This window comes from Myodes glareolus, chromosome 3 (assembly GCF_982192425.1).
Source record: "Myodes glareolus chromosome 3, mMyoGla1.1, whole genome shotgun sequence".
NCBI classification, from domain to species: Eukaryota; Metazoa; Chordata; class Mammalia; order Rodentia; family Cricetidae; genus Myodes; species Myodes glareolus.
In genome coordinates, this window is record NC_142028.1 from 57,252,411 (window position 1) to 57,277,251 (window position 24,841).

The 24,841-nt window shown below is 41.3% G+C and overlaps 1 protein-coding gene across 28 annotated transcripts in view; it reads left to right on the top strand.

Moving 5' to 3' along the window:
- Positions 1-24,841, top strand: part of Magi1 (membrane associated guanylate kinase, WW and PDZ domain containing 1) — a 610,906-nt gene that overhangs the window by 231,442 nt on the left and 354,623 nt on the right. The window lies entirely within an intron of this gene.

Consider the following 24,841-nt stretch of genomic DNA (forward strand, 5'->3'; position numbering starts at 1 on the left):
CTGCCCGTGAGTGCTAGGACTAAACTCACAGCAGTCTGCCCACCTCTGCCCGTGAGTGCTAGGACTAAAGGTGTGTACCACTGCGCCTTGCAGTTGTGCTGGGTTTTGTTGTTAACTTGACACAACCTGGCGTTACTTGAGGAAGAGGAACCATTGTTGAAGAACTGATCTGTGGCTCTGCCGGAAGGAGTTGTCTTAGGTTGATGTGGGAGTGCCCAGCCTACGGTGACTGTGCCATCTCTAGATAGGCAAGGAGGCATGGACCATGTAAGAAAGGCCACTGAGCATGATCCAAACACTAAGCCAGTAGTGTTCCTCTGTGGGTTTTGTTTTGGTTCTGCTTGAGTTGCTGCCTTGACTTCCTCTCAGTGATGGACAGTGATCTGGAAATCTAAGCTAAACAAATGCTTTTCTCCTCATGCTGCCTTTGGTCCTGGTGTTTATCACAGCAGGAGAAAGGCTGTGAGGACTCTGAGGTCGGGGTGGCATCTTAAAGCAGCAGCAGTGTCCTTGTGGTGAATGTCTGGCTGGCCTTTGTGAGCCACGTGAAAGGTGTAACTGCTCCTCATCACTCGGCAGTGCTGGTGAAAACAACTTCCATCTAGCTAGGTTTGTATTTTAGATGCATGAATTCTTAACACTATAATGTTTTATCCCATGTTGGAACAAAACTGGATTACCACTTTATTAATTTTTTTATTAGCTAGAGACTGGAGCTATGAAAACAAATGCCCATGTTCCCCTAATTATCGGGCTGGTTAGCATTGCAGGAATCTGCAGTGAATAATTTCTGCCCCAGAGCTATTTATCTTCTGGAATTTTCTCTCTTCCTATGAATTCTTTTTCATATTTGCTCTCCGGAAGAAATTATTCTAATTTGTAGCTCATTTAGCAAGCTACAAATAATTCATATTAGAATGGAAGTACAATGAGATATAGCAATTCTAATCTTTGAATCTAATTATGAAGAAGTCGTTAAAATTAATGACTTAAGTATAATTAAGGCATAAGTATCCAAGACAAGGCAGTCGTAGACCTGAGAAAAGTAAATTAAACTGCCGTTGTATTTTTTTTCTGTATTCTTTTTGTTCTGAAGAAGACAGCCTTGTGAAGCAAGTTCACAACGATGGTGATAAATTCCCGTGGGTCCTGTGACCAGGAGAGCTGTGCAAGCCAGTGGCTCTCTTTCAGCTGTCACCATGTGAAGACAGATCTGGTGCCAGGACATGCTGCGTTGATCTCTCGTGATGCTACCCCCACGCCTGTGGTCATTAATCTTTTGGAGATGTCTGCATTTGCTTTGACGTGCTGTTCCTAGTCAGAGTGATTCATAGTCAGTGAGGACTTGAATTCTTCTTTTAAATAAGAAAAGTTTTGCATTTTATGGGAGTTACACAGACCTCACTAACATGGTAAACTGCTCCATATCCAGTACTTTTCTAGTACTTTGTGTATGTAATGCATGTTATTTCATTTATACTTAAAGTAGAAATGCCTGTCAAGTAGTTTCTCCAGTTAACTAATGAGGAATCCAGCCCTTGAAAACAAATAGACTGCTTTTGAAAATTCAGGAGGCTGGTTATAGAGTCAGGCCCTTCACCCAGCGCAGACAGACCTCCGGCTTCCACAGCTCCTTGTGACCTCCGTTCTTTTCAGTTCACATTCTGTTAAGTGCCTTTGGTGTGGACATACCGCTACACCAGTGCTTCTACACCCGAGGGCCGCGACCCCTTTGAGGGCACATATCAGATATTTACATTACAATTCATAACGGTAGCAAAATTACAGTTCTTAAGTAGCGATGAAGTAATGCTACATGAACTGTATTAAAGGGCCTCAGCTTTAGGAAGTTTGAGAGCCGCCGCTCTGGAAGGTTTCGTTTTCACTCAGCAGGTTATGAAATCAGATGGATGGAAAGGTGTCTTGTGCCCAGTAGGAGTCACTTGGGCCTCACAGTGTAACTCCTTGATGGCAGGCAGTTTATGAGCTCCTGCTTGGAAGGTTTTGTCCTTCTACCCTCTCTTTCCCCTTTTCTTTGCTTGTTTCCTTCACAGTAGCTTACGTCTTAGGAAGCTGTTGTCATGGCAGCTGCAGCTTTCTTCTTCCTGTGTTCCAGGGAATGAGTACTCCCTCTCTGTCTAGCATCATTGCCAGTGTCTGAGATGCACTGGGTGTCTCCTTTGGGATGTCTGCATCGATTAGCCGTGCTGGGTCCTGTGTCTGTCCCTGTGTCAGAAGCACGGTCCTGTGCCAGACAGTTGTACCCAACTCCCATAGAATTTGGTTAGAAGACACTAGCTATTTTTACTAGTGCCTCACAGTGCTAATGGGTAGACCCTTACATATAGAACCAAAAGTCTCTGGACCAGGGGGGCATGGATCTTTACAGTAATGGAGGTGGGCTCATTAAGACACATTCCTATAAGACATTAACAATATTAAATTAAGATCTTACATAGTATAGAATCATATAGCAGACCTTAACTGCAAACTTATTATAGGGACTCATGCCTTTAAATAAAGAAGCATGATATAATGCAGTCACTGAATAATGAGATCAAATCCATTAAGATTGTTTTATATCAAACTTCTTTGTGTGTGTGTGGCGGGGGGAGAGCATCAGTGTCTCATGCAGCCCAGCGTTTCCTCAGATTCACAATACAGCCCAGGATGTCCATGAATTCCTGGTGTTCCTGCTTCTACTACATCCTTAGTGTTGGGAAGGCAAGAAGTGCTACCATGCCAACCTTTCTCAAACTTTATTAAGTTTTTTAAAGATGACTCATAAGTTTTTAAAATTATTTTTTATTTTGGGTATGTGTGTCTTTCTTTTGTCTATACCATGTGTGATAGTGCCCTCCGAAGTTTGAAGAAGTGTCTGATAACCTGGAGTTGAAGTTACAGGTATCAGCTACATGATGTGGATGCTAGGAACTTGCTCCAGTGAGTTCAGCTAACTGGTGAGTCAGCTCTCCAGACCGCTTTCTGGTTTTTGATGCCATCAGAAACCAAAATGATGTGAGCTAATAGTAAATAACTATTAACACACTTAGAGAAAGCCAGTTATACCTTGTTTTGGTAGCTAGTTTCGTTTCAAATTATATTCCCTGTAGTTGAAATGTTATGTTATAGTTATAGAACTTGTATATTTATGATAAAATATCAGTGTTTCCCTGTGATGAGATGTGATGAGATGCTTATACATGCTCCATCCATAATCTGAAATACCTTACAAGGTGTTTTTCCTTATTCTTGTGGTATCTTTGCTGATATTTGCTCAACAATATTTTATCATTGTGTGTGTATATGAGCTTCCATACACATGTGTGAAGTCTCGAGGGTGGGACCTAGGATCTGTACATGCTGGCAATCCATCTCCATTCCTAGACTGTGAATTGGCTCCCTTAAATCTAAACTTACTTTCTTTACAAAAAGAAAATAATTCTTTCTACCATCTAATTCTTCTATACCTGGCAAGATGGATGAGGGCTGAGTTTGCCCTGTGACTTGCAGCTGAGAGGGCAGCAATCCGTGCATGTTTCTACTTTGTGGTTTCTAGCAGGGTTCGGCTGACTTTAGTATTAGAGCTGTGAACCCAATTTTAGTGTAGAAGGCGGTCTTCTTTGGGTAAGAAGGCACAAGGGCCTTGGAGAATTGGCCACCGTGCCTGCCTGTTGTCCATGCAAGACTTCAGGACCCTTGTGGTAAAAGATAAAGAGCTTCCCCCCATGGGCTTGTTTTCTCCTACTTATTTCTCTTTCCTTATAGCTTCAATAGGTACAGGAACAATGGGTATGTCCGGGACCTACTTGGTGGCAAGGAATCAGCAAGTTCTGATGTTCATGTTATTCTGAAGAATAGAGTTCTGTTGCCCAGCTTGGCTCCGAGTCCCTAGACTCAAGCAGTCTTCCTCTCTCAGCCTCCAGAATGGCTGATTATAGGCACTCGTCAGTGTGCCCGGCCTTCAGGGCACCTTTTACACAGTGAGGCTCCCCAAGGACACTTGCACAGACCAGCACTTTGGAGTTTATGGCGGGAGTCTTATGACAATTTGAGCCATCTCCGCAGCAGTGTTCATGCTCCCGTGCTTGGGAAGAGATGCAGCAGGGAGGAAGTTCATGCCAGCTAGCTTCCATTCGAATGCCAGAGCCATGAATGCCCTTTGACCTCACTCTGCGGCACGTTTCTCACAGTCGAAACTGTGGAAGATCCTGCTGACCACAGAATAATAGAGAAGAGGATTGTGGGTCTGGCTCTGCATTGGGTGTTCTCATCTAGCTTCTGGTTCCCCAGTGCTACACATTGTGTGGGGGTGTGGTCTGTTTTAAAATAAAAGCATAGAAACAATAGCCACACATTTAAAATGGGCCAGGTATTTCTTCCTTTGTGTGCAGACAGGTCTTACCAACATCTGGGGCTGTTTCTTCAATCCATGACACACAAGAAATTCTGCTTTAAAATTTTCGTTACATGTATTTATTTATACGTGTGCTACGAGTGTCTGGGGAGTGCAAATGCACATGTGGAGGTGAGAGGACAAATCGTGGGCCTTGTTGGTTCTCTCTTCTGCCATGTGGGGAGGTAGGCTTTTAAGGGTGCCTAGCAGCCACCCATGGTTTCTTCATTGCCCATGGTATATCGGTCCCCTTGAATGTAGTTCAAATCAGCTTGTACTTTTGGTGGGACCCAGGTTTGTATATTTTCAACCCCTACCTAGGCTAGTGCACTTTGACTGACAAGCGCCTGTCTGTTATGGGCTCATTTATATACATACATACATACATACATACATACATACATACATATACATATACATATATATATATATATAAAGTTTAAAGGAAAAATGAGGCGCATGGTGGCACACATTTGTAAGCCCCGCACTTGGAAAGTAGAGGCAGGAGGATGAGACATTCACAGCTACATGACAAATCAGAGTCTATTCCGGGATATACGAGACACTATTGCAAATGAAAATTGTTCCGAAGAAGCCCAGCTAAGCCTCTGTATTCATGTGTACACCGTGATAACATGCATAAGTAATCGTTTGTCCCCGTCTGCTCATATTTCCTTTACCATCGTGGGAAGAAGATTCACAGCTTTGAAGAACATTTTCCTGCTTCCTCTCTTTAATGATAAAGCAAATACCGAGTTCAAGGTCTGAGGATTTTTTTTTTTTCTTTATGGCACTGCAGCTTGTTAAAAAGCCTGTTGCCTTTAATCCCAAAATCCATCTATTAAAGCCAGTGAGAGGCTGTTTGCTGGCTTTAGGTTCCAGGGAATTCTTAGCACTAAGTTGAGATAAGGAGGGGTTTGTCAGAATCCCGGTGGGCTTGCAGCGCTGTGACGCTGGAAATGGGCTTCGTCCGCGGACTTTAAAAGGGAAATATTATTCGGTGTGTAAGGCGCTTTTTATCCTTTAAAAATACTTCTCACATTTTCCAGAAGATAATGATTTCTCTAAAGTACTGCCGCTGTAGTATTTTCTAAAGCAGAGATATTAAAAATTAAACTCAAGGCAGGTTCAACCCAGGGCTCCTGTGTGTGCTGCCTTCACGGGGAAAACACGGGTCTCTGGTTCTGCATTTCATCTTTGCCGTTTATTTCATCGATGTGAATAAAGTCCTTCTACCTCACAGCTGGCTGCTGTTGTGGGAGCCCGGCAGAAGAGATTAGTTTTTCAGACAGCTTTCTAACTTTTCTGCTGTTTGATTTCAGTGCTCTCTTTCCCCTCCCTCCCTCCCTCCCTCCCTCCCTCCCTAGTAAAGTGAGGTACTGGTGGGATAGTAAAAGACTTGTTGAGAAAAGTGACCTTTGATTTTTAGCTCTTGAATTTCGATATGTTGGGAACACTTCCTGAAATTATTTTCTCAACCATTTGTTTAAAGAATACACACAGCAGCTCGCTGTGCTAACTTACCTGTTGATGTAGGTCATGGATCTAATTGGCTTTTATTAGTGATTCACAAGTTGGCAAATTCCACATCCCGGGATTTAGAGAAGACAGTCTGCTAGGCGTGGCTGAGCAGTCAGTTTTTATAAGGTAGCTTAAACAGGAGTGAGAGAGTCGTGAAGTGTAGGGCGAGGCTGGGTGACGTCAGGCTAGTAAGGCCTCTGAGTGCAAAGGTGAGAGCATTGTACTTGCCAACCTGGCTAGTCTAGGACTAAGCTATCGCTTTTCTCGTTGGATTTCTCATGAGATAAATAACTTAAATTTTTGAGTGCCAACAGGGATCTGTGACATGCATGACTTCAGTTAGTTTGGTCTGCGTTTGGGGGCCTCTTGCAGGAGCTCAGTCCAGAATAGTGAGTGGGTTTTTGTTTGTTTTGTTTTGTTTTTCTTAATTGTTGCTAATTTCAATTTCCAGAATTTCCTTTTGTTGTATTTGCCTTTGCAATGGTAGGGATCTAACCCAAGTCTTCCTGCACGTGCGGCAAGTAATCCACCACCAACACAGCCGCGCTTCCTTGTGCAAGAGTTTTTTCCTTCCTGGAAAGCATGGATGACTTTACCACTTGCCATCCATTTTTTTTATAAAAACATTTTCTATAAAGAATTCTCCAATTTAGGATCATGGGAATTTTGGAAATACTCTTAGTAAAGTATTAAAAAAGATAAATACAACCTTTCAGGCCAAGGAGCAATAAAAGTGCTTACTAGCAAGCCTGGTGACCTGAGTTCAGTCCCTGGAACTGACATTTTGGAGAACAAGTTGTTCTCTGACCTCTGTGCACACATGCGTGCACAATAAAAACAATAAAGATGAAAAAATAGGGAAAATTTGTAGGTAAATTTGAATGAGATTATTTATTTGGGGGGCCTGCAAAAATATAGAATTTTGGGGGGTCTGCAAAAAATGTAGGCTCACATATTTGGTTGGGGGCAGGCAGGAAAGCTACATGTTTAAGTAGGTGTTGAGTGGTAATATGCAGAGGAAGATATGGTAGTGATCAGAGAGGTTCGTGTGGCCAAACAGACACGGGGGCACAATGATCGTGTGCCCTGTGGTGCTGCCATCCGCCTACAGAACCCAAGCACTCATGGAAGAATGAAGTGACAGAACTGAAAACCTAGAGGCTGTTGTCTGCCTCAGGTGAGCTCCCTCAGAGCAACCAGAATTTTCTTTATTTGAACCGACTTCAGTTTCTCTTACTGGATGATATTGGTGACTGCAGTACAGGGTTTTCTTTGATTTTTGTTTGTTTTCTTTTTCTTTTCCTTTTTTGAGACAGGGTCTCACTGTGAGTTCTCTCCTGGAACTCACTATGTAGACCAGGCTGACACTGAATCCACATTGGTCTGCCTGCCTCCGATGGGATTAATGGTGTGCGCCATCATGTCTGCCCTTCTGTGATTTTTAGCCTCATATTCCACATCCTTCCCATTTTATCTTTTTAAAGATCTAGTTGGGTTTTTTTTTTCTTTCTTTTTCTTCTGTTTAGAAACTCTTGCTGTGATCAGTAGCCTCCACCTATGGCACGATGGTATAAATTAGGTTGTCATCATTTAAACAGGGTCACAAAACTCAAGCCTCCATTCCCTAAGCACCCCAATTTTCTTAAGCTCCAAAAGGAGCACACAATGTACAGTACATCATTCTCCACGGCCTAATGGCAAGATTCTCTGTCCATCACTTGTCACCGCCACATCCACTTTGGTTTCATTTAAGGAAGGCTGATGTAGATAAGAACTGAGCATGCTTCCCTTGGGAGTGCCAGAGGCTCCCTTTCAACGTGGTTTCCAAGCTCTTCCACATCTCATGTGGCCACAGTCCAGTGCTGTTTTCCTCTTAAAGGATCACAGCAGGCTGGCTGTATTCCAGATGTTGCCCACCACCTCTGGATTTCTGTTCCTTGTTCCGGATCAGATCCTTCAGTGAATGCGACCAGTGCTCGTTGACATGCTGCTGCCTGAGCTAAAGCATCTTTTCCCTCTTACATAAACGAGATCCTCTGAGTACGAGTCCGTCAGCGTGTGCTGCGCATGGTAGAGAGTGCTGAGTCTGAGCTTTAGTGAGAACGGCCTATGTTAGAAGGCAAATGTGAATAGCTAGAGCTGCAGTTGAACAACCAGCAAGATGTCCTATCGTTCACACTTCCTGCTGGCCGCGGTTTGATCACTGGTGAGAAGAAACCCACAAGTTGGGTTAGGGTGGTCAGTCAGATCAAGTCATTTAGTTGAAAGTAGTGAAACTTTTACTTATATCAGCTGGGTTAGTGGGTACATTAATGGCGTAGGCAGATACTGCAAAAATGTGAAAATTGTGCAGAAATAGCCATCGCCTTGTATGAAAATTAGATTGAGGACCCAGACACTTGAAAAATGTCACTCTTTGAAGGTTGTTCGTTGACTTGCTTAATAGAAAAAAATGAACTGATTTATGGATTAGTGATTAAATTTCCTCCACAAAATCAATTCCAAAGACTTCATGTTCTCTAGTATGGATTTTTGGAAGAGCAGCCACTGTAACTTTTCAGGGCCACGTTCTTGGAGTGAAGCCCCTGTAACTAGTAGGCCTGATGCTAACCTGTTCCAGGCCTTTGTGTGTCTTTCTCCATCTCAAACTTGGTGGCTTGGGGAAGTAACTCGTACTTCTTGTTTTAGGATTATAGTCAACTAAGCATTGTTGTGTTAGTTATCTGTACTGCCACAGAATGCTGGAAGGAAGGAACTCAACTTTGCACAAAGTCCTTTCAGGACATCCTGTCCTTCGGTGTCTATCCATTCCTAGCTACAGATGCAGGAGGGACTCGTGGTGTTTGCCAAGTTTGTATTCTGCAGGAGTTGATCGCGTGTGCTACTGATTTTAATGGGAGCACATGTGTCAGATGGTTCCCCAGCACCAAGGATGCCACAGTGAGGACCATCCATTAACTCTTGTCATAAGAGTACGCATTGCTTAAAAAGAGATGTGAATACCTTGCGGTGATATACTTTAGTTTCTTTGGTGTTCGTTTTTGATGCTTAAGTGTCTTTTTAGAGGGTACATAATGCAGCTTAATGCTGCATCTCCAAGGAAATAATGTGTTAGTTGCCTTGTCATTTTGGATGCCGAGTAAGAAACATAAAAATAAATACCTTAAAGAAGTCACCAGTACCCCAGGCATTGGGTCCACATCTGTGTTTATTCCACACACTTCATTAATTTCTAAAATTCTTTTTAAAAGGCATGTTTCATCGTAGTGAAATCTCGTCATATTCTAAAAGGGATGCTTTAACAAAGAAAGCTGACTTTTGGTAAACTTCTCTCTGCAAATGTAGGCCCTAGCGGTCTGAGTTAGGTGACCTTTCTAAAAGACCTTGGTTGTCAGACCTTCCTTTAGACTTTAAGGGAAATTGAAGTTCAATTTAGGACAAAAAGTGAAGAGTCAAATTAAAGAAGTGGATAGTTCCACTCTTACTCTTTTAATTACTAACTGTAGCCTTTGTTGGCTGGCAGGCTGTTTTTATGGAAAGCATATAGAGATGTGAATGTGTGCTGCTTTGTTGTCCTTGAGTGGAGGGTGACGTTTAAAAGCCACTGAAGCCAGGCATCCTTCGATGGAACTCCAGCTCTTACAGTTAGTGGCTGAATAAGGTGGGAGAGGATTTTTTTCCATGCCTCTCTTTCCTAGGGTTTCTGCAGGGATAAACAAGTTAATATATTAGAAGTGTATGGCATGTAATAAGTAACACCTACATGCTACTCTTGGAGAGGAAGTACAGGTTTAGTTCTACCCTCCTAGAGGTTAGGATTTTTTTGGTTTTTTTTTTGTTGTTGTTGTTGTTGTTGTTTTTTTAAGCAGGCCTGAGAGTTAACCTTTCATAATATAAAGCAGAAGTAACGTACACATTTAATGCCAATTTTGTATAGATGTAGGAAGTGTCCCAATGAGATGTAGAGCCAAAGAAGTTGCAGAACTTAGATGATTTCATGTTCTGGTTTCATATTCAGGTGAACAAAGAGAAGCAATTGTAAAAAGTAACTAAACTGTGCAGAAGCCAAAGAAAGATGAGTTCTTATAACATGGTCAGTTTATGCAGAATTCTCCCAGCCATTACTTCCTGTCCTTGATAATGAGAACATCATTTTCCATTTGGCACAAGGACATTCCATGGAAAAGAGTAGGTCAGAGTGTCCTTATCTTTGCTATTTTTTACAGTGTTTTAAGCTCAAAATAGCCCTTATGCCAGTGTGGCGTATGTCAGAATGGGTGTCCTGATCCTCTTCATTTTCATCTCGCTAGCCTGGTGTTTGCTTTTACAGAATGCACCATCATTGATTGATCCCCCTTCTTTAGGAAACTGCAGTTGCTTCTATTCTTGGATTTCAAATCATGTGACAGCAAGTACTCATATACATATAATTAGGCCTGCATTTAGTCCCTATTCCAGAAGTGTGGTAGCTTGGGCATTAAGTCCTGTGGAGAATGTTGTTCTCTTCCATTTTCTAAGAGCCTGCCAGTGTTTCAAGCTCTCCTCTGTTACTTCTGTGTTGTGTAATCTTAGGTGCCATATTTAGCTTCCTAAGGCCTCAGTTGCCTTATCTGTAGGGTAGTAGGACAACAGTACCCACTGAAGTGGTTGGCTGTTAGAACTGAGTAAGAATATAGATAAAACATTTAGAATAACTAGCACATAGACCAAATAGTAACCAAGGTAACCAGTTGGGAAAAGATCACTTACATGACTCGAAAACCAATTCCAAGCAAAGCAATAATTTTTGCTAATAATGTTCTTGGTTCCTCAGAGTCTCGCTCATTTTTCCTTAGTGAGTGGCTAAATGAACAATGTCTAGTTCATACTTTAGTGAGTGGCTAATGAGCAATGTCTGGTTCACACTTTAGTGAGTGACTAAATGAACAATGTCTATTTCACACTTTAGCGAGTAGCTAAATGAGCAATGTCTAGTTCACACTTTAGTGAGTGGCTAATGAGCAATGTCTGGTTCACACTTTAGTGAGTGGCTAATGAGCAATGTCTGGTTCACACTTTAGTGAGCGGCTAATGAACAATGTCTAGTTCACATTTTAGTGAGTGGCTAAATGAGCAATGCCTGGTTCACACTTTAGTGAGTGGCTAAATGAGCAATATCTGGTTCACACTTTTGAAGGGATCTTTGAAAAGGAAAATAATGATGGCTTTCCTCTGAGTGCTGAGAGTTTTTGCTTTTGTTTTATCCTCCCCTCTCATGGTCTGTGCTTGATGTCACATCCATGCTCACAGTAAAGAGGCCAGTTTGAGGGGGAGTGAATTGGTGTCCTGTGAATTGGTGTTTCTTGCCATCGTCAGTGGTTCCCAGTGACAGGTTAGGCTTTCTCCTTGTATTAGAGGGGACAAATAGAGTCTGAAGGAACTTTTCGTGAATCTGCCTTCTGAGATTCCTTTGTGAGTCTGGTTGAAGAGGCAAAAATTACTGTTTGACCTGTGGTTATTCATGGCCTGCCTTTTTGAAAAACCCTGGGTGTTGAAGGCCTTCTTTCTGGTGGTGTATAGTCATCCTGGGGCCATGATGGATTTACAGTACAGAGAAAAAGGGACATTTTTCCATGACTGCCCTCTTGACTACTCAGGAAGTTCCTTAGATGCATCCCAATCTACCTCTTTCCCAGTGATACTTATGAGAGTCTTGAAGGGTTAAATGAATCTCCTTTTATTCCCCATCCAGGCTGATTTATAATCAACATGGAAAATAGCACTCTTTGTCATCTCAGCCTATTTTTCATTTCCTACAGGCTGTCCCCACACCCAAGTTGTTTCCACAAGTGTTTAGGAACTCAGCCATCCTGGAGTGCAGAGCGGAGGCGAAGCGGAGAGCACATTCACTCCCAGGTGGTCCTGGGAGGCAAAAGCAATCCATTTAACCTGCAGCCATCACTGGCGTTTGCTTTCTGTGGTTTCAGAGACATTGCGTATTCCAGACTCATTCTCTGCTGCCTAATGAGGAGTCAGGCTCCCGCAGCATCGAGACTTCTGCCACATTGTGCATTCAGGTTGTATCTCATTGGAAATAAAATGGCCTGCTCCTCTTAACCTCCCTGCCTTGGTTACTAGGAAAGAGACAGCCACAAAAGCATTTTGAGAGGTTGGAAATGAAACCTCCTGTAATTACAACAGGAAATAGCTTGACCGTGTTGGAATTTGGCATTTTCCTATATAGTCTGCAAAGTCCTAGATCAATAGTCTAGGTCTATTGGCAATAGAGGTGCCTCTTCATGGCCATGTCTAGCATTGCTCCTCGTTTAACTCCACTTCCTTTCTCTTGGTGTGCAGGGAGTGTTCTTTTCAGTCTCACTGCTGGTTCTTCTGTAGGTTTGTTTGTAGACAGATGGTGAAGTTAGATGATTGTGAAGTTGTGAGGTCCAAAAGAAAGCATTCTAGGAACAATGGGAATTGAAAGTCCTACAGAGAATCAAAGAAAGCCGAGAATCTCAAATCACACAGGCTTTGTGCGGCACCTCCATTGTGGAAGGGTGCCGTGGTTTCACCCTAAAATGCTGTCCCTTTCAGTGATTGTCGTCGTACCCCCACCCCCAGTTTCGGCTCATCTGTCGGTATACACTAAGTGTGTTGAAGATAGTAAGTGAGCTCATGGCAGTCCGCCCGTAACCTCCGTAACATCTGCACAAGCGTCTGCTCTGAGACACACCGTCCATTGCTTCACCTAGGGTCTGAGCTGGAGCTCGTGGGTGGTGTTTTTTTCAGCTGTCTGCTTTGCCTTCATTCTCAGGCATTGTTGTGTGATACTAGAGAGATTGGCTCCACTGCTTCCTACTTGTGTGACCTCGGCCGAGTTTCTTTACTTTGCTGTCCTCCAGTTTCTTTGTTTTATGGAATAAACAACCATCATAATTCCTTCAAAGGCAATGTGGGGAACATAGTAAATAACTTTTATCTGTGGACATATATTGTGAACCTTCTAGAAGCCAGAAAGAGCAGGTTACTTTGGAGGAGGAGCAGAGCAGCAATAGGAACGGTGACAGCTGATGTTTTCTATGTATTCTTGATACCAGCCCTGTGTTAAGAGCTTGACTTAAAGCTGGGTCAGCGGTTGTTCCTGTAGTCCCAGCTACTTCAGTGGTGGAAGCAGGAGGATTTTGAGTTCCAGGCCAGTCGGGACATCAGAATCAATTCAGGGCCAGACATGCTACCCAGCGCGATCCTGTCTCCTTCCTCCTCCCCGCAATAGCGAAGAGTTTGACATATGGTCTATCATTTGGCTGTCACAAGAATTCTATGAGCGTTCAAAGAGAAATCAAGGCTAGAAAGATTCTATCCTCCCCTCTTTATCAGAAATAGTACATAATAAAGATAACATCCAAATCCAGCTAATCTTAGGTTTTTGTGCTCACATAAAAATCTTTCCTTTTCCTTGCTCTCAGTACAGTTCGCTTCTTCATATTCGTTTAAGTAAGAAAACGCAGACACACTGGTTTTATGGGAAAAGAAAGCGTCTCTACACATTTGCTCGTTCCACCTTTGTCCAATGATTTTGAAGTCTAGAATTTTTTTTTTCCTTTTTTGGTTTCAGAGCCAGGGTTTCTCTCTGTAGCTTTGGCTGTTCTGGAACTTGCTGGCCTCGAACTCAGAGAATCGCCTGCTGAGTGCTGGGATAAAGGACGTGTACCACCACCGTCCAGATACTTTAAAATCTAGATTCTTCTGTTATTTTTTTAATAGAGGAAAAGGAAGAAAGGGCCTTGTCCCATCTGAATGGAGTGTGTCCTTTCGTCTTACACCCTGTGGCACTCATACCGTGTTTTGCAGTGGGTGATTTTTTGTGTTGAACTTTCTTTCCCAATAGTTTGGTTGCTTGATCAAATGTATTTTTTATGGTTATAGGCATATATGTGGCATCCTTGTGAGACAGGAACACTGAAATGTGTAGTAGTTATGTGATGTCATGGAGTGTGTGGTGCTGAGGTAGGAGTGTGGCACAAACCTATACTCCCAGCTCTATACAGGCAGATGAGGCGTTAACTCTAATTACATAGTGAATTCAGGGCCAGTTTGAGCTACATGAAATCTACTCCCAAAATACAAACAATTCTATAAATAAAAAAAAATTTAAATCCGAAAAACTGTCCTGAAAGAGAGCATTGTGGATTAAGATGAAAGAATGGAAACAAGGGCCCTGAATCAGTAGTTTTCTTTCAATGGGGGCAGTAAGACAGTTCTTTCTGGGGCTGTGTGAAGGTACACATATGTGAGAAGCTCTCATGGTACACGTATGACATATGTGAGATGCTCTCAATAGTTGATAGGTTTAAATTAGGAATTCTTACACTCTACATATTTACATGCACTTACTAAATTTTTATGTCAAATAAAAACAAATCTCTGCCTGTTTTTCAAAATTCTTGGAGGTGTGTTGGAATCACCTGAATATTAATGAATAAAGACAATAAAATACTACTGTCTTCTCAAAGTGACTCAACTTTGATTCTAGGACTTCAGGTGCTTTAGGACTCTTGTGACTTTGAGGTGATGGGACATCTTAGAAATGTCCTCTCAAGTCAGTTCTTCTTCAGAGTAGTTTCTGAAAAGAAAACTGACAATCAAGTGTCTTTTTATTTTATTTTATTTTGCTATCTATCATGTCGGAAACAATTGTGAAATGTTTATTTTGTAAGCAGTGTTCTGTCTGCATGTATGCCTGCAGACCAGAAAAGGGCGCCAGATCTCATCACAGATGGTTGTGTACTGCTGTATGGTTGCTGGGAGTTGTACTCAGGGACCTTTGGGAGAGCAGCCAGTGCTCTTAACTGCTGGAGAGATGGCCCCTCTCTCCAGCCCCTTGGGTGTATTTCTAGATTAGCATTTTATGTCTTTATTTTTCAAATGAAATTGATAAAAATTTTCAGATGTCTTACTCTCTGTATCAGAAGATGGGGGTTGGGTATGAGGCTCTTGTCTCATGAGCCCAAGGATTGAAGTTTAGAACTCACATGAAAGACAATGACTCTCCTGTGATCCCAGCATTCAGGAACTGGGGACAGGGAATCCCCAAGACAAGCTGGCCAGTTAGCTCAGGGCTCAGTGAGAAACCCTGCTTCAGGAATCACAGCGGAATGATTGCAGAAGACTCTCAATTTCAACCTTTGGCTTGCACACACCCCCACACAAGCAAAAAGATTTTTTAAAAAGACGGACTTTCAGCTTAGAAATCCGAGAAGGCAGAAGTGAATGCTTCTCTCCCATCCTTTCTTAAGTTCCTGAGATTTAATTTATTTTAAGGTTCCTTCTTCTAGGAAGTGCCAAGAAGTCTAAAAGTTGAACCCTGCATAGTGTGAAATACTTATGAGAAGATGGCATAAACCACGAGGATGGGTGGTTTTATTTGCTTAAATTTAATTCATAGCACATTGTTTTCTAAAAATAACCTTTTAGTGTGGTTTTTGAGGTCTTTTCAATGAGCTGAAATGCTTTAAATCTGGCCTTCTGTGTGTAGACGCAAACACGGTATTGTCACGGAGAGGTTTTGTTCTCCCCCTAGGATGGGCCACAGAGTTCACTCCATTCCCCTGCCATGATGCATCGTTGTGAGTGGCTATTCAGCAGAGACTGGAGTTCAGACATTGTCTTCTCTTGACTCTCTTCTCTGTGTTGAGATGCAAGTTTTTTACAACGATCTCGAGATGTGTCACTGGGAAGAAGACCATGCTTTTTCATAAAGGTAGTTTATAGAAAGAGCCTGATTCTGCAGTTCATTTGAGAGTGTGTGCAATTGACAAAGAGCATATCTCAGGTCAGACAGGGATACTGACAGAAGGCTTGTCATCATGAAGTCCTCTGCAGACACAGAGGATGGAATGGTGCTGGTGCGTTTCTCGAGTGTTTCTCTTGTTCAGTGCTAGGGTGGCCTTGACTCGTGCATTTATGAGGTGTTTAAAATCACCTGCACTATGACAACAAATCCCCCCCCCCTTTGGTGTAACTCTTCATCACTGGAGAATTTAGACCTCTTTCAGATGAACCATTTTGACTTCCTTTTAGATGCTGTGCAGAACAAGGACCTTTCTTCTTATCCAGTCACATTTCCCAGTGGGATGCTGCCTCTATACTGAGTCCTTTCTTTCCTGAAGAATCTACCTAGTAAATCGCATGAGATATTTCATCTCCTTGAGAAGGGTTTTGGGATGGTCAGGAAGGACAGCAGGTTGGAAAAAGAGAAGGGAAAACTAATTACACAAGCTGTTTAGACGTCATGAATATTATGTAGCTCTTTCCATATTTTAGAACATTTTTAGAATCAACCACTGAAAATTGAGATGATTTTAAAGACCTAAAGAGAGGACTTGTTTAGAAGTGGAGAAATGGTATGAAAAAGGGAATTTGGGGTGGAAGAGATCAGAAATGACAGATTTTGAATTCTCTGGGTTCAAATTATTCAGTGTTTGTATTAAAGCATAATAAGGCATGAGGTTGCCTCAAGGGTAACTTTTCTCAAATTGGTACACTCTGAAATAAATTGGCACAAGGCTAATGAGATTTTTATTTTAATAATTATAACAACTTTGTATGATGGCTGTTGCTTTAACTTTTCTAGGATTATTCAGTTGTGGGTAAGTTGATTTTATTGTTCACAAGAGAAAACATTAAGGCATTTACTAGGCTTCCTGAAGACCATAAATACATATAAAGTTGCATCTCTGGGTGTCATTTACATTTTCTTAGAAGACATACATACTCATTTTATATGCCTGTATGTAAATTGCTGCTGCTGAGTTCCATCACAGACTGTCTAGAAGTAAATCCAAATTTTCAGCCCTGCACTTTCCCTGCCTCCTGCACCACTATATAAAAATGTTTTATGTTAGTTTCAAATAGACCTCCATGTGCTTGATTGAATAGGCTGACTCTAACAGTGGTAGGATTGGACTTGGAGCCCAATGAAGTTCTAAGCTTTTCTGCTCTCTTCTCTTTGTGGGACTGTATTAGCTGTGCCTGCCTTTGGAGGGCGTTCATTGAGAAATTCAGCACTCTCTCTCACTGTCGTCATTGTTTAGTTGGCTGGTTCCACTGACAGCTCTCCTTATGTGGAAAATGTTTTTTTCTACGAGCAGGAAAACGGTGGCTGGCTAATGTGTGCTGCAGGTAGTTAGCATTCATGATAATTCATGGTGTCCAAATTGATTGGCTAATCAATTACCATTCCTTTATCGATTTGGTATAAAATATGTGAGCTCAGTCTGTGAAACCCAGTGGTACTTTGCCAAGGCTCTGACGCTTACAGCCACTTCAGACTCGGCATATTCCGTTTAAGGGGAAACTTGGCATTCCTAACACCATTTTTTCTTAAGATGATTTTTTTCCCCCAAGGCAACCCAGATAAAAGGCAGATTCGAGAACATCAAAAAGTGCATCTAAGGAAAGGTTGCGCCGGGAGGTGATGGAATAATTTACTTGCTGTTGAAAAATGATATTGTAGATGAAAATTTGAGGACTACAGTGAGTGAGTATAGAATTTCATGAGCCCTGAAGAGCAGTAAATGCTTTTAACTGCTAAACTATGTCCTCAATCCCAAGAAATTGTATTATTTAAAATTTGGCTAGAGACCGAGTCTTTATCTCTGAAAGTGATGCATTTTTTTAAAAAAAGACAGTTACTTTGTTTTTTATTCGTGTGATGTGTGTGTGGGTGCCCTTGGAAGCCAGAAGAGAGTTTTGGATACACCAGGTCTGGAGTTACAATGGATTGTGAGCTGTTGGCTGGGGGTGGTGGGAACTAAACTTGGAAGAGCAATATGTACACTTACCCACCAAGCCAGCACTGCAGCTCTTGATTTATTTTCTTTATGTCTAAACAATAGCATTGTTCTGTAAACTTGAACCTAGAAATGTTAAGTATTTTGATTATTGAGAAAAAAGCAAGTACCAGGCATATATGCCTATAAATACTCACATCCTCACGTGACTTGGTGACACTTTGAAAGGCAGTCTTGAATGAATTTTGGAAACATGTTGTCTTCTTGTTCTCAAGGCCTCTATGAAATGACATTACCATCACCTTGTTCCCCTCTAAGAAGTACTGCTGTCCTGGGGAAAATGTTTTCAGAGATCACCTTACCAGAACCTTGTTGAACACTGCTTTTCTCCCTAAGGGTCAAGTATATCATATTCTTAGATGGAAAGGGGACATCAAAGCAGAGAAAGGGACCCACGGGTTCCATTTGAAACTGTCACATCATGGGGTGGCTTCAACTTGCCTCTGAAATTCTCTGCTTTTCCCTGTTCTTTCTCTGTTAATGCTCCATTGCCCAGCAGGGGGCAGGACCAGCTCTTCCTTCCTGAGAAGCCACCAGCAGGAGGATATTTAGATTGAAGCTTCTGACTAAGCTAGAGGCAGGACAAATAAAAGGAAAAACATGTACCTGGCAGCCATCTTTCCTGATTGATTGAGTGGTGTTACCATTTTAATCCAGTGTTTTCCCCTAATAATTATTGCTATGTCCATCAGACACTGTCCATATACATAGTAAAAAATATTTTTGGACCAGTCCTTGTAATAAATTTATGACAATTCATAATTCCCTTCCTTGAGCGAACAGAGGCTCAAGTCTCAAAGAGGCTTTTTTTTAAAAATTATTTTGTGTATTTGAGTTTTTGTTTTTAGATAGTCTCTATATGTAGCCCTGGCTGTCTGAGAACCTGCTGTGTAGACCAGGCTAGACCAGACTGTCCTCAAACTTCATAGCAATCCATCTACCTGCCTGTGCCTCCTGAGTGCTGGAATTAAAACATGGACCGCCCCACCTGTGAGAGTGTAATAGCGTGTGTGCTCTTCCTTCCACAAAGGGATGTTAGGCGCTTTGCAGGTATCTGGGGGGTTAGGGTCTGTGGAGTAGGATGTTGAGTCCTTTGGGCGTATGCTAAGAAGTGCTTTATCTGTGTCATATATGTGGCAGATTTATTTTTACCTTTTTAAGAGTTCTCCATACTAATTTCCAGAGTGACCGTACCAGTTTGCAGTCCCAGCAAAAGTGAACAAGGATTCTCCTTTCCCTGGGTCCCCGCCAGTGTTTGTTGTCAGCTGTTCTGTTTGCCATTCTGCTTTTCTCTGATTCCTAAGGATGATGAACTCTTTCAGAGATATTTATTAGCTATTTTTACCTTTTTTCTTTTTTTTTTTTTTTTTTGGATAATTCTCTGTTCAGATCCATAAAAATTCTTAACTGGGTCATTTGGGTTTTTGACTCTATGTTTTAAGATCATTACATATTCTGTTTATCAATCCTTTGTAAGATGTATCACTGGCAAAAATTGTTTCCCACTCTATGAGATCCTTTCCACTTGATTCTTCTCCTTTGCTCTATAGATCTTTTTGGGTTTTATGAAGTCTCGCTTGTCTCTTGTTAGCCTTAATTCATGGGCAAAGAATTTAGTAATTCCCTTTCTATACCTGTATCTTGTAAGGCACTGCCTGTTTTTTCTAATAGCTTTGGCATTTCAGGCTTCAAGGACATCGGTTTTCCCATCGTCATTTGTTGAAGATGCTTTGGAGAAAACAGGTTTTTGGCATCTTTGTCAGATATCAGAGGCTGTCGTTAAGTGCAGTTGTGTTTAGACTGTTTTGTTTGTTCATTGGTGTTTTCCATTTTGGGCCCAGAACCATGTTGTTCTTGTTCTTATTACAATAGCTCTGTAATATTTCTTGAAATCTGGAATGATAGTTCTTCCAGAATTGGTTTTTTTTTCCCCCTCAGGATTGCTTTGTTTCTCCAGGATCTTTTGAGATTCCATGTGAGTTTTAGGACTTGTTTTTTCATTTTGTGAAGAATGGGGACATTTGGGGAGTACATTGATCCATAAATTGCTTTTGTTATAACAGTAATTTAAACAGAATTAACTCTACCAATACATGAGCATAAGTAGTCTTTCCATTTTTTAGTGTCTTCAATTTCTTTCCTCAGAGTCAAGAGTTTTTTTACTTTCTTGGTTAGTTCATATGTATGCATGTGTGTGTACATGTATGTATGTAAGTGTCATAGATAGATGGATAATAGAGTGGGTTTATATTGTGTATATTCATGATCTCTTTCTTGGCATGTATGTTACTGGTGTATAGAAAGGTTACTGGGTTTTGTACATTGATTTCATTTGTATTCTGCCACTTTGCTGAAATTTGGTCATTTCTATAAATTCTCTGGTGGAAATTTTAGAATTTCATATGTATAACATATCATTTGAAAATATGGTAAGTTGACTTCTTTTCCTATTTGTAGCCCTTTATGCTGTGTTTTATTGTTCTAGCTAGGGTGTCAGACAGTGCATTGAAGAGGAGTCACGATGATGGACAGCGTTTTTCTGTTCCTCATTTTACTGTGATTGCTTCCTCTTTAGGATGGTGTTGACTGTGAGTTTATAGTATATAGCCTTTATAATGTTGAAGTATGTTCTCTCCAGTCCAGTTTTTATCATGGAGGCATGTTGGGGTTTGTCAAAGCCTTTTCTGAATCTCTTGATAACATCATATGATTTGTGTCTTTATGTTGTTTATATGATGTATTATATTTGTTTACTTATATATATACCATCACTGCGTCTCTGGAACAAAGCTAACCTGATCATGCTAGACAGTCTTTTAAATATAGTCCCGAATTTGGCTTGCAAGTATTCTACTAAAATTTATTTATTTATTTATTTATTAATTAAAAATTTTCACTTCCTCCCCTCCTCCCATTTTCCTCCCACTCCCCCCATTCCCCCTCCCCCATCCCTCTCCAGTCCTAAGAGAAGTCAGTTACCAAAAATTTTTGCATCTATGTCCATCAGGGATAATATTCTATAAAGTTTTGCTTGCCCCTGTGTAGGTAGGTATGTCTTTCTGTAATTCAGAGAAATCGCTTTCTATGATGCTGAAGATCTGACATATGCCATTGCCCTGAGATTCTTTTCTTTCATCTTTGCTTATATTTTGAACATTTGGTCTTTGAGGGAGTCCCACAGTTCCTGTCTGTTCCCTTTGTATGCCTTAAAATTGTGTGGTCTAACTCCTTTACTTTGTCTTCAAGTCCTGGTATTCTGTCTTCCACTTAATCCATTCTGTGTGTAGACTTCCCCATGTTTACTAATTGGGTTATTGAGCTTTTCGGTTGCATCTTCATCTTGCCTTGAGTTCTCTTCAATGTTTCTGTCTCTTTATTGATTTCAGTCTTCATCATTCCATCTGGTCATGTTTTTGTGTTTTCTTGGGCATCACTTAGGCATTTATTCTCAGTAAGTAGTCCATTAAGCTGTTTGGTCACATCTTCTTTAAATTCCTTGAATTATTTGATGAAGTATATGATTTTTAAGAAATATGTAAAACTTATTTTACTTTTATTTTATATGCCTTAGTGTTTTATCTGCATGTACATCTATGTGAGCATGCTGATCTCCTCAAACTAGAGTTAAACAGTTATAAACAGTTGTGAACTGCCATGTGGGCCCTGGGGCTCTTCCAAAGCACCTATGTCCTTTGGAAGAGCACTCAGTGCTCGTAACTGCTGAGCCATCTCTCTGAGCCAGTGATTGTTTTTAAGTTGTATGTTGTGGAGTTCATCTAGGAGAGAAGTATGCCATTTTTACCTTTCATATTGCTTGTTTTTCAAGAAGGCTTGGGTGTGTAGACTTCTTTTATGGATTGTGTGTCTACTGTGATTCCAGGTTGCCTCTGTTGAGTGAAAGTTGGTTTCTGTTTTGTTTTTGCTGTTTTTCAGCATTGATTGTTTTCAGATCAGGTATGAGGAGTTTGGTACGTCATTCTTTCAGATGCTCAGTGTTGATTTTGGTTTGGAGGAATTGGATGATTCCAATTCAGTGGTAAGCACAGAAGCATGTGGATGGAAAAAACGGTTATATTTACCTGAAGTGGTATAGACTGTGCTCCATGGGCTATGTGTGAATGTATGAGAAGGACATGGGTGAACTAGATATTGTAAACTCACTACCAAGTAAGTAATGTTCAAACTGTGGCCAAAGCAAGGCCTTAGGGTTACAGATAGTGCACGCAGGTAAGGTTCTAGTGACTCTTCGGACAGGACCAGTGTGCAAGAGGGTGTATGACTAGGGCCAAGCCTGGGGATTGAGAAAAGTGCAGGTGGATTGATCAGATTGTGTTGGCCCATAGGATGTGTGACCTGGGCTAAGTCTGGAGATTGGAGAGAATGCAGTCAAGTTAGGGTTTAGGGAAATCAGCTGACTAGACCAGAGGCAGAGGATGAATGTTTTGGACAGGGCATGAAGTTTGGATGTAGCATGGGATGATCAGAATTATGTAAACTGACAAGACCAGGCTAGCATGAAACATGGATTCTTGCTAGCAATATTTACATCCAAACAGACTTGAAACAGGAAAGAATGTTCTTTGATATAAGAATTTAATATCCAACTGACACTGCCAGCTTGCCTTGAGAAGAAGAAATAAACTAAACATGTGGCTTAATTTACTAAGAAATTATGCCAATTGAATGCTAATATATGTTCTTTCTTTTATGTTTTTCAGGTAAGGAATTACATTGGTTCTGCCTGGTTTCCTAAGGGGCACAACAGATGCTGTCTTCCTGTGCTCATTTGTAACCTGCCAAATTGTGCTCAAAATGCTCACCTACAAATCTAGGGCTTCCAATTGTAAGTCATCCACTCTGTGTTCCTGTCTGTGGCAGTGATCTTGTGGGAAGAGCTGGGCAGAATGTGACGGATTGTGTCTCATGCTATGTGCTGCCCATTTCAGAGGAGTGGACTGACCACCAGGTGGCTGCCCTTTGTGTGTCTTTTCTCTTTTGTTCCTTTTTATTATTTTCATTTAAAGCACAGGCATTCTGGTTCCTGTAAAAAACTAAACATGTAAAAATAATTTTCAAAAAGTATCAGTGTTGAAAATATATAAAGTGAAATAAAGCATATGTGCCCATTTTTAGAAACTATATGGAGTGGACGAATGCAAAGAATAGAGTAGACGAAAGGTCACCAGGGTCTGGAATGGGTGGGGTAGGGAACTTCTTTGTTTTAATAGTTATAGTGTTTCTTTCAGAGGTATTGAAAGTAGATACCCATGGTGACTGTAGAACATTGTGAATGTCATTAATGCTATAAAATTATAAAATTAAAGTTGTCTAATTGGGGCCATCTATGTGAATAGCATCTGATAGTTTAGCAGATAAAGGCACCTGCTGCTCAGCCTGCAAATCTGAGTTTGATCCTCTGCAAAGGAAGGAAAAAAATCGACGCCACACAAAATTATCCTCTGACCTCCACATATGTGGGTACACACATGCACTTGCACAATCAAAAATAAGTAAACAAAGATTCTAAATGTTACCCAAATGGCAAATTTCATATCTTTAAAGACAGCAAATGAGAGGAAAAATCATGTAGGAACCCTCGAGACTTTACCAGTCACACTGTGACTGCATTTCTGTACATTTATTTTTGAAATATTTTCTAAAGGTCTTTGTCACTACTGAAGTTGAGATCATAGTCTGTACAGTCCACATTTCATTTTCTCTCTTTTAGCCTTCTGTTGTGAACATTTATCTGTGCTGTGGGGACCTTTGCATCAATACAGTTAGTTGCTTAAAATGTTGTATCAGGGCACTGGAGAGATGGGTACGAGTTTCCAGCACCCAGCTGGCAGCTCACAGTGATCTAACTCCAGTTCCAAGGGAGCCAACGTCCACGTCTGGGCTGTAAATGGCGCACATGTGTACTCACAGGCACTCAGACACATAAAATTTAAGAGAAAGACTTAAAGGATTGCTTGTCTGAGTCATCCATTGTAGACCATGTGCCACCACCACCTTTCTCCATGCTCTCCTGTTCACACTGATTTATTTTTATTTCTCCATTTCATTCACTCAGGAGATGCACAGTGAGCATGTGCTGGACCCCAGCCAGACTGGTCACTGGCGCTGAGTAAGGTAGAAGCTAGTGACGGGCGTGGGCAATGGAGCCACATCATCTAAGCCATGCAAACTGGTTCCATGTGGTGGGCAGTCTATAGAGTGTTTATCATTCCCCTGGACTTGCCGTTCTCTCATAGAGTTTCATGCTAAGACCAGAACTCTATCTGAAGGGAGCCCGGCAAAGGAAATCCATCAAAAACATTTTCTACAGTCATTTCGCTGGCTTCACTCAGCTGTCACTGAGATACAGAAGATGCTTTTGGCCTCTTCTTAAAAACAATATGTGACATAATGAACGTTTTGAAAGAGTCTTTGCAAAAATGCATCCAAGTGTGTTCTTAAAGAAAAAGGAGTCGCCATTTCTATGAACGACAAAGCTGCCATACACAGACGGTATTTGTGAACTCATATGTCATCATTATATGTAATTTAATTGTTCCCAGATTTCCTTAGAGTTTGAGAACTCACACAAAAGGAATCTTTATTGAATATTCCCTAGACACAGAAAAAATAATCCTTGTAACAGAAGCTTTAGTGAGGTGAACAGGACATTCTAAAGACCTTTAAAACATTAGTACAAGTCTGAGGTACTGACTCCCTATAGTAGCGTGAATTCTAATGGGTCTTAATAATAAAAACCCAGAGTCAGATATTGGGGTAAATGCTGAAGGATCAGAGAGACAAAAGAGCAAGCCACAGTCACCTCTTACTTCGCCACCTTCTCAGCCTTTGAAAGGGGCCAAGCTCCTGCCTTATTGCTTCCTTGCTCCCCCTAGTCATGTCATTTCCTGTTTCCTCCTCCCAGGTGTTGGGATTAAAGGTATGTGTCACTGCAGCCTGGCCTCTAAGGTTAACTAGTGGCTAGCTCTGCCCTCTGGTCTTCAGGCAAGCTTTATTTGTTAGAGCACAAACAAAATATCCCCGCACCTGGCTAATTGGGAAGTTGATGGGGTCTGAAGAGCTGGATAGAAGCATT